Source organism: Phoxinus phoxinus, assembly GCF_949152265.1.
Source record: "Phoxinus phoxinus genome assembly, chromosome: 15".
NCBI classification, from domain to species: domain Eukaryota; kingdom Metazoa; phylum Chordata; class Actinopteri; order Cypriniformes; family Leuciscidae; genus Phoxinus; species Phoxinus phoxinus.
In genome coordinates, this window is record NC_136890.1 from 18,005,387 (window position 1) to 18,015,779 (window position 10,393).

Consider the following 10,393-nt stretch of genomic DNA (forward strand, 5'->3'; position numbering starts at 1 on the left):
TATCGCGCCATGTTTGCGTGTTCAGTATGTGCATTTATGTGGAGAATTTGGCAACTATTACAATACTCTTTGTATATAACATTGTTATGCCACTAGGTGATTTTTTTTTTTGTGAGTCATGAAGTGATTCACTTAACCCATTCATTCAAACACATTGATTCATTCAGGAATGGAACAAGTGGCCGGCTGCATCCGAAATTGCATACTTCCCTATAGGCCTAAAGAAGTAGCCTATGTCTGAATTCACAGTATAGGCAAAAAGTACCCGGATGACCTACAACTACCGGCGATATTCTGAAGTGTGCATACGATGGAAACTTTATTAGCCCATGAGGCCACAGGAGGGGATTTATGAATGGCAGTGAAGCGATGTAAATGGCGCTGGTAGGTTACATGACAATGACAACATGGCAGATGTAGTCCGTCCAAATTGCATTCTTACTACACACACTCACTGTTTTAGCGGTCGTGGAGTAAGTACTTATTCAAAATAAGTACTCAAGAGGGTATCCGATTTCGGATGCAGCCATTGATTAATTGTTTGATTAATTGTCATAAAGTGACCGTCTTTATGATTGAACCACTGAATCTTTCACTTCATTTAAAAACACTGATTCACATTCACTGACACATACAGGAACAAAAAACGTTCATGATGAATATTTTACATGAACTGAAAGTATGTTATTTTAGGCTTACTATAATGATTATAGGCCTACATCAGTTTCTATTGTACAATTATTTGAATTAGGCTAAGTCCTTTACAATGCTTTATAAATTAGTTCATTTGCCTTTTTTTAAATCCTATTTTTGCCTCAAATGAAAGTTTGTAATATTGTGTTGAGTTGATTGGGTTGGTTTAGGAGCTCTTGAAGATTTTAAAACCCCTATGGAGAAAATAAAGGAAGAATATTTACTGAAGCAAGGCTTCTTAGTAAGTGGACGGTGACTGTTGCCCTCTTAATGCAATATTCTTCACATTTTACGTGCAGTAATATACAATGTTCATACTGTAGGCTACTGTGCCTCTGTCCTTCTCTGTTAGTGGGAACTCATCGCTGTTATTGGCATGGCAACCCAGCTTCCCGTTGGTTTAGCCTGCCCACCATCTGTCAGCTCCCATATGGGTTTGAAATGATGCAGCATGACAGGAGCCGGTCCCACAACGCACAAGGTGCGAGGACCCAGGGCACCACCACAGAGCCATGAAGAGAAGCTCAGCCACAGGCTTTGATCTTTCAAGGTATAAATGATGCAACTCCTTCCAAGGAGCATGCAGGCATTAGAGGCCGTCTATCAGCTGCATGCTAGCAGGTGTCTCAGCTGCTCCAGAGACTCTTCGGAGGAAGAGGAAGATCAATGTCCTGGCTGCAAATCCTGTTCTTGTAAGAGGCCTGCACAGAGGATCAATCAGGGTTACACCATTAGGGTGTTCGAAACAATGTCTACAGCTGTTTGAACAGCTCCTAACTGACTAATACATAATCCTTATGTGTTATCAAGATATCTTACGGTAGCATGATTCATTCAAACATGGCAAATGAGGCATACCAATTTGGTCGCTGGGTCCATTTATTTTAATCAAAAATACATTAAAATGCAATTCATTCCTTCAATTATTTGAACACACATCTTCTATGCTTTTATACCTCTTCTATTTTATATGGGATCATTTATATTGCCTTGCCTTGCCTTGGGATAATTTGATCAAGATGTGTACACTTTTTTTTTTTTTTTTTTTTTTTTTTTTTTACGTGGACACTTTAATGTGGACTCTCACTGAACCTGATAAATGGGTTATATCATATATTTATATGATTACTACTCTATTTTATGTAGCCTACTGATAAATATGTAAGCAAATCAAGTAGTGTTCAGTCACTTTTACTCCCATGTTTGAGCAACCTTAACATGGTTTAATAACAAAGGATCCACGTTCCATATAATTTAATAATCAGACTGCTACTCCATCCTTCTGACAAGAACAGTAATTACTGCCATTTACTCCTTCCACAAGCAGTCACTTAATCAACTTACAATTGTACAAGCAAAAAGCACAGCTAGAAAGATCCAGATGATCTGGAATTATAATGTACTGCTAGTGAAGAACAGTAAGAGATGCCCTGAGGGGTTTTTGCAAATATTGATTTTTCATCCTCCTCATGCTGAGTCATTTTGTTCAAGCTTGTTGATCTATTCATCTGATTATGAAGCACACTTTAAAACAGATGCCCACCTGTTGAGGTCATTAACATTTCAGTAACGGTTTCAAGTGACATGCATTTGTTATTAACAACATTTCACATGCATTATTTTAGTGAGCACATTATAGACATTATAGAATCTCTGTTTTTTATATATTATAATGCAATACTTGTAACTTTGGTAAAAGACAAGCTGTTTCTTTAAGAGGAGCTCTTGCTTGGTGCAGACATCACAAGGGCATTTGCTAATGACTACCTTGTGTAAAAGCAAGGTGCATGGAGGTAGTAAAAAAAGACTAGAGCTGTTAAGTTTCCTCCTTTTCTCAGCTGATGGTTTTCTGCATGACGTCTTATATGAGATTATATTATACAACAATATGATGTTATAAAACTGTACATAACCTAATTGACTATTCGTGCTGAATGAGAACAGCATGCTATATATTCATGTTTTATTTAAATTTGATACTTTTTTCCATCCACAGCTGCAACACCATTATGGAAGAGAAGGAACAGGGAAAGTACATTAGAGTGTGACAACAGAAAGCAGAATGTGTTTGAGTAAAGGTTAGGTACTGCGCTAAAATGAAGGGACCCACTGGGGATGTACAGTAGTTGTGCAGCATTTCATTAGCATGTGTTTTTACACTCCTTTTTTTCTCTGCAACCTTTGCGCAGCAAGTTCAATAAAGTAAAAATGTAATTAATATCTAAAAAAACTTTTTTTTTATCTTCACTGTTGGAACACAAAGAAGAATCATCATAGTCATTGAGTTTTCCACTAAAAGAACAGAACGATCTACCTTTGACGCTCTCATTTTTTGTTTTCAGGAAATTTGGCTTATCAGTGAGCCTTTGCTAAAAGCATAAAGACTTACTGAAGCCTCAAACTTAGAATATGCAGCAGTGTTTAATGAAAGCAACCTCTGTCCATGGTAATGCATGGTGATGTCTGGTGAAATATCTTGCCAGGGTGACTTGGCACATGGACACAGGGTGGGATTGTGCTTCCTATTCCTTCATTCTTTTACCCAAATGTCAGTGATGGCGAGAGTCCTTCCCTTGGTCATTTGCTTTTGGCATCTTATACCTAACAATCAATTTTGCGTTTAAAAGACGTCTAATAGCCGTCCAAACACAGCCATGAGGTATAGGCTAAAACAAGGCAAAATTTGGGCTGTCACTGAAAATTTTGTATAGATGTCTAAACCATAGCCCAAGAATACACTCTAAAAAATGCTGGGTTGTTTCAACCCAATTTTGGGTAAAATATGGACAAACCCAAATGTTGGATTAAAAATGTAATTGAAAAATGTAACCCAATGGCTGGGTTTGTCCATATTTTACCCAAAATTGGGTTGAAACAACCCAGCATTTTTTAGAGTGTAAGACTAGTCATAAATTAGATAGCATGTCAAAGAAATTAAACCAAACACATTGTATTCACTGTTAACGTTGATTACATGATGGAATATCATACATCACGCAAGTTATATTGGCAAAACTGACATGTAAACAAATGCAAGGTTATTTTGGCTAGAAGTGGGTTACTCATAGCCAAACTATATTGGGTCTAGAGACGGTGAAACGACAGTTATTGCTTGCTGGGTAATATCAACAGAAATGCAGAAGGTTGAAGGGAAAGCTAAAATTTAATTAAGCTATTCCTTAACCATGTCTAAATGGTCTTTACATTTTTTAGAAACATTCAAATGAATGTATGAAGCCAGACAATGTACAACCAAGCAGAAATCTCCTACTTTTTGAGGAAGAATGGCTGTAGTATCCATGGTTACCTCAACTACGCAAAAGCCAAAAATTGCAATGTAGATAGTGTTTTTTTCCAAGGCTGAGAAATGGCATGCTGAGGGCAGCTCTCCATGGAGACCAAGTAAACTGACGTTATGGACTTAAGAAGAATAGAAGGTGGTTATAGCTTGACAGTACAGAGAGTTCTGTGTTCATTTAAATCCATGGAAATGCTGTCAGACCCCTCCTGTCGGAGAGGAGAATCTCCATTTATCTCATACACACACTCTTACCCACACTTTACATCATGGAGGGCAAATGAGGCTGGCTGGCAGTAGCTGGATTTATGAACCTAACTAAGTAATGATGCTGCAAGTAATAGAGAGTTGCATAAATCGCTGTGAACCCCTGCACTGACCTGTGATGTGCAGGCAGACTATGAAACCCAGGAGAGACGGATCTAAATGCAGGTTTTCTTTAATGATATAAATGAAGGTAACAACAAAGGAATACAAGGAAACATAAATATAAAAATGAAAAAAGAGAAAAACTCTCACAAGAAGTGAATCGCAGTTTCAGTCAGGACAACTGTCGTCAAATACGATTGACAATTAGCATACAGTTTGGATTGGCGGTATGGTTCTGTTTTGGGCAAGAACTCCCTGCGCATCCATGCAGCCTAGCATGGATAAGAGCATTGTGAGCAGCAATAACCCCCCTTAGGGGAAACAGAACTTAACCAACATTAATGTATTTCAGATATCATTAATTAAACATTTTAATGTACAACATAATTCGAGAATTTAGTCTTGGCTGGCGGAATCAGGGGGACAACAGACTGAGACAGAGCTGATGGAGGTGGAGATCCAGGCAGAGTAGAAGAGTCGACGAGACCAAGAGTCGACGAGACCAAGCGACACAGATGGATCTGGAAGCCAACTGTGGACTGGGAGATAGGGTGCGAGAGAACTGATGTTGAGCCGGTGGGACTGAGGAGGACCAAGGCGGAGCCCGACAGAGCCGAAATGATGGAGGGAAGAAGTGCAGCTGAAGGCCCGGAAGTCTGTGGCACAGGCAGAGCAATGGCAGAGCAATGACTGACCAAGGCAGAGCCGGAGGGATGAGGGAGCCCAGTGGAGCCGTAAGGACAATGGCCCCAGGTGGAGCCGAAGGAGGGAGGAGCCAAGGTGGAGCCAACTGTTAGAAGTGGAGCCAGGGGATCCCCTTGCCAAGGTGGAGCTGAAAACTGGAAGACAGGAGGCAGATTCGAGTTGCTGGTTGAAGTCAACTGAGGAGGAGCCAAGAGACTGAAGGGAACCAGCGGAGGCAGGGCTTTAAGACTGGGTTGCTTTGGGAGGTGGGAGAAGGAAAAAACTTTGATGCCAATTGAGAAATATAATCTCAGCCGAACTGATGTAGACCAAGGTAAAGTTAAAAAGGTAAAGCTTTTTGTGCATAAATACTGTGCAGCTGATTTGCTGATTGTCTTGCATATGTATGTCTCTGGCCCTTTCATTTGTACCCAGTGAATATATTTCCTCTGTTAACTATGCCTCTTTCCTTTTGGAGTTGTTCCCAATCAGAAAAGGTATATTTTCGTTAAAAGCACACCGCGGAACTTTTGGCCACTAGGGGCGCTAGACCTGTAACTTTCACGTCTAGCGCCCCTATAGGCCACAAGCGTGGCAGCACTGTCGCAAAAGTCATGGGGTTCCATTTAGCTTTGGTTTGTAGCCTGTTAGCTTCATCTGCCCATATTTAGCTTCTACTAAAAAGCGAAAATAATGACAAAGGCGTATGACTGTATACTAGGAGCAAAGAGTTAACTTACCAGTCTAATAATAAAGTTGAGAGAAGAGAATTGGTTTTACATCCAGCTTCTTCTCTCAACCTGCGCCAATGAGCAAACTCCTTTCCAAGATCGACTTTTGTTTTTCCTCGAGCACGATCCCTCTCGCGTTTTCTCTTTTTTGCCTCCTCAGAAGCAGTTTTCCTTGCCTCAGCCATGGCCAGGAGTCGAGCAGGTGAAAAAATAGCAAAAGCGTTAGCTCCTTGAGTATATCAGAGCTTGTAGTCACGTGGCGGTCATAAAGTCATTCGTTCTCCAGGCATTCTCCAGGTCACATGACCTGGCCAAAGACGGTGCGTCTTCTCCAAACTTACATAGGCGGTATTTCAAGAGGGCAGCCCCACTCGGAGCATTGATAGTGTCAAGCACTGTATATTGGCCTGAGGAATCATTTAAAATAACTCATATGCTTCATTACTGTAGATTTATTTGTGCATTTGTAAAAAAAAAAAAAAAAAAATACATTTTGCATTATTTTATGTACTTTTAATTAAAATATTCATTATAAAATTGTTTTAATGCTTTAGAGTTTTGCTTTAGATGCTTTAGATACTTTGTAAGCTTTAACAATTGAATATTTGAGATTTGTTTGAGTGTGTGCTAAATGAGTGCATCCAACTCCCTTTCTCCTCTTCCATTGGCAGGTTTAAATCTTCTCCAGTAGTCTAGTTTGAATAAATGACTGTCACACATATTGCATGTTAACATAAAGGCAGCTATCAGCTATTGCACAGTGCTTAGATGATCAATGAACACACCAACTGTGTCTCAATAATATGGAATAATTCACTACAGTGCAGAATCTGCAGATGTACTGTAATCTGGTTCTGATCTACCAAAGCAACTGTAAGTCAGCCCCTCATAATAATCCACTTCACAACCAATCACACTGCATGTGTTAATCTTCGGCATTAATATTTATGCACTGTCTTAGAAATCCATAATTATGTCTTCTTTCAGGCAGTTTTAATAACTTTCAGCACCTTGATGAGATAAATTTCTCTGTTTGGTGGTTGTGGAGAGCAGGGCGGGGCCGAGAGTTGTGGGAACGGAGCGAGGGCGTGAGTGTTAATGAGCCACACCGGTCTCGAGTCCCACGGAGGAGCTCCGGAAGGATTTAAAAGGAGTGACGACAGTGCAAGACAAGAGAAGACTAGACATGGGACATTTATGTCCAACATTTTGTTTAACCCTAAAACACAACTACGGGTAATTGAAATGCCTAATACAAAACACAAAACACCTATGAAAATATAAATGAGGAAAATGTCTGTGCATTGGCCCCTATTTTTACTAGAGTGTATGTAAATCGATGTTTATATCATATGTGAATGAAACCCTAAATTAAATATTTTCATCATATAAAGCAGTCTTCAGAAGACTTGGATTGATAATGTCATACTGATTCATGTAAACGATGTACATTTTAAATATAAATATGGGCACATGAGCCTAATAGTTTAATATGTTGTATAACAAAAAGCACACATTTTAAAATGTCAGTGGAAGAATTCTGCTACAGCCATAACTAAAGGTCATTTTGGACACAATACTTTCTCTAATGTGGCATCCCTGCAACCAGTCAAATTAAATTTGCTTTGGTGAGATTTTCCAGTCATTTTTAATTAGCACCAACAAAACTGCAAAAGCTACATACATTTTATTTTAGAAACACTTATTATTACACAGTGAAAAAAATATCAAGGAAACAAGGAAAATAGGCTGATCAGACAGCAGTGAGATTTCATGCTATGAAACTACAATAAACATGTCTAATTAGGAGCTCTGATAGTAACTTTCAACACTAAAGGAACTATAACGGAGGCCAGCTAGTAAGAGCTGTGTGTGTGAACCTCACTCCCCTGATCTCAAGAGGCGCGCTAGCGACTGTTGCTAAAGACTGCAGACTTTAGCGTCCTTGTTAACGTGTCCGCCTCCCATGCCGGCTACCCGGGTTCGAGGTCCGCACAGAGCAGGGCGAGTAGGACCTGAGGGGTTACAGACATGCATATTTATAAACAGCTTTATCATAATTATAGCAGAGAAACTTTGGAAATATACCTTATATGGGATGGGCATTTGAAAATGTCTTATTAACAAACCCTCTTGATTTTAGAACGTTTAGGGACAAAGTCTGCAATATGACTTTTAAAAGGTTTAATTCATAGTCCAGATAAATGGAAAGGGAAACAAAAACTAAAAATTGATCTGCCTTCTAATTAAAATCGACCTCGTCCACCTCCCACTTCCAGGAGCACAGTTCGTTTTCTTGTCATTTATGAGGCTCAGAATTGAGCAAGGCTATCGGCTGTTTGGGATTTACAATAATAGCTGGGCTGCTTTCAGACTGTAGTGAGTTTAAAACAATGGTTTATTTTAATTGGAGTTTGAGAGAAAGTCATTTGTTTAAGTGAAATACATGAGAACAGATACCACTGATGTAAAACAGAACTCATATGGTTTCATGATGCCAAAGAAGGTCGTGACCTTTGAGGAATGTAATTATGAGCTCATAGCTCACTGCAGTGAGTGTGACAGTTCTCTTGTGGTGCTCAGCTTCCTATTTTCAAAGTAGATGGTGCCTGTGAGACAACAGCACATATGTGCCACCAGCATTGTAATGCGTCTCTATAGAATGCAGTGTGTTTATCGTGCAATTTATACACGAAAATGAGTTTTTATGTGCATATGATACGCAGTTTTCGCATGCATTTGATACGCACTTCATTGCGTGTAATACACACGCACCCCACACCACTAATTCTACCCAAACGTATAATACACAAGCACCTCACACCACTACTAAACCTACCCTAACCAACCCGAATTTTCTCGTATAAATTACACGATAAACACACCGCGTGCTATAGAGACGCATTTAGTGTGATCGGGTTGCGTAAAGCTTTGCATGCTAAAAACAGTATCACTCAGTTGAAATGCTCTTATCGTCTTGTTATCACTCCAAATTATGCATAACATCAATATCTCCCTTGCCGGAGGCTTATTCTGATAGCATGAACAGTATGAGAGAGTTGTGTGCATAATGGTGTTTGGTATCAGAGTAGTCCAGGCACTGAAGAGATGTCTCTGCTTGATTTGTGCTTAGACATATAAAGAGACTTTCAGCAATAAAGATAGAGCTTTAGTTCGATGTGAATAAACAAATGTCACAGACCAATAAAAAATAATTATACACCACAATGGCCCAATCAATGCCTTGATTATGAGTAGATTGTATAAAAGCAAACAAAAGTTGCAGCTTGCTGAGTAGAAGCTTTGTTGGAAACTATACAGGATAAAAATGGCTTTAAAATCAAGAATGGCTCTTAATGAATGTAGCTGCATCATGCCTTTGACAACAGTGATGTAGGCCTACTAAAAGCTCCTCTGTTCTATAGATGTATTAATCAACAAAAGCGGCTCCCTCTTCTTTGTGTAGTCAGACATTTATGACACAATAAAATATAAATGTCCAAGAACTACCAAACTGAACTGAACCTCAATGATGCCCAATCACACGTTTCACACTAAAACAAGACTGTGAATTAAATCTGTTTGATTAAAATATGAAGTTAGAAATGAAAACGAATCATCTGTTGTTTATTAATATAGCCTGCATGAGCCTAGTCGTGCTGTGTATTAGACAGCATATCTCTGCTTTAAAATAGATCACAAATGATGCTCAAAAATGTTTCCGACGATGTTGCCACACTGTGGTCGTAGTGAGTAAAAGCTTCTCGTGCTTTCTTGACATGGGGCTGGCTGGTTAAATGTTATATCGGATGTTACTGTATTGTGTTTTGTGTATAGGCCTACTTGTTCTGTTGCACATCTTTAGTGCACACTGCACAGTTGTACATTACGATGTGATTCTACCTGAAGTCTACATTTCTCAAAATCCATCTGGAGTTTTGGAATCGAGAGAATTTCCAGGAATGAAGGTTACCATAAAATAGCATACAACTTCCCAGCTGAGCTGTGTCATTCCTGGGATTCGGTGCATTTTTTGTCCCCAGTTAAGATCATGATCTTACTGCCTTAAAATGTTGAACAATATAAATTTAATCAGTAAAGATTCTCTGAAATGTATTAATTATTTTCGATTATTACATTTATTTAGCAATTAATCAAGGTTTGTAGTTTGGCCTTCAATTTATTTTCAACCTTGTTATTTTTGACTTTTGAATCACTTCTTTGGATGGAAAGCAACTTGGTAAAGTCAGTGAGATCCTGCACTATTTTAGTTGTCTATCTTTCAAATTTGATGTGGTCAACCCAGTAAGTCCACTCTTTTAAGGAAAAAATGAAAAATTAAATTAAAATACCAAGCAATTCTTTATTTGGTAAACCTTCTTGTTTTTGCTCAGACACGGTGAATTGGCTGATTTTATATCAGAATGTCCACCTTGTTATATCAGAAGACCTAACAGAGTGGACACTGAGAGTGTACATAGCTACTAAATAATTTGGGGTTTTTTAAACAATCATTTTATAAAATCAGCAAAAAACATAGTAATAATTCAGTGACAATGAAAATTTACTGGAGTATCAAAAATGCAGTATTTCAAAAAGTAAACAAAAAACGCCTTTT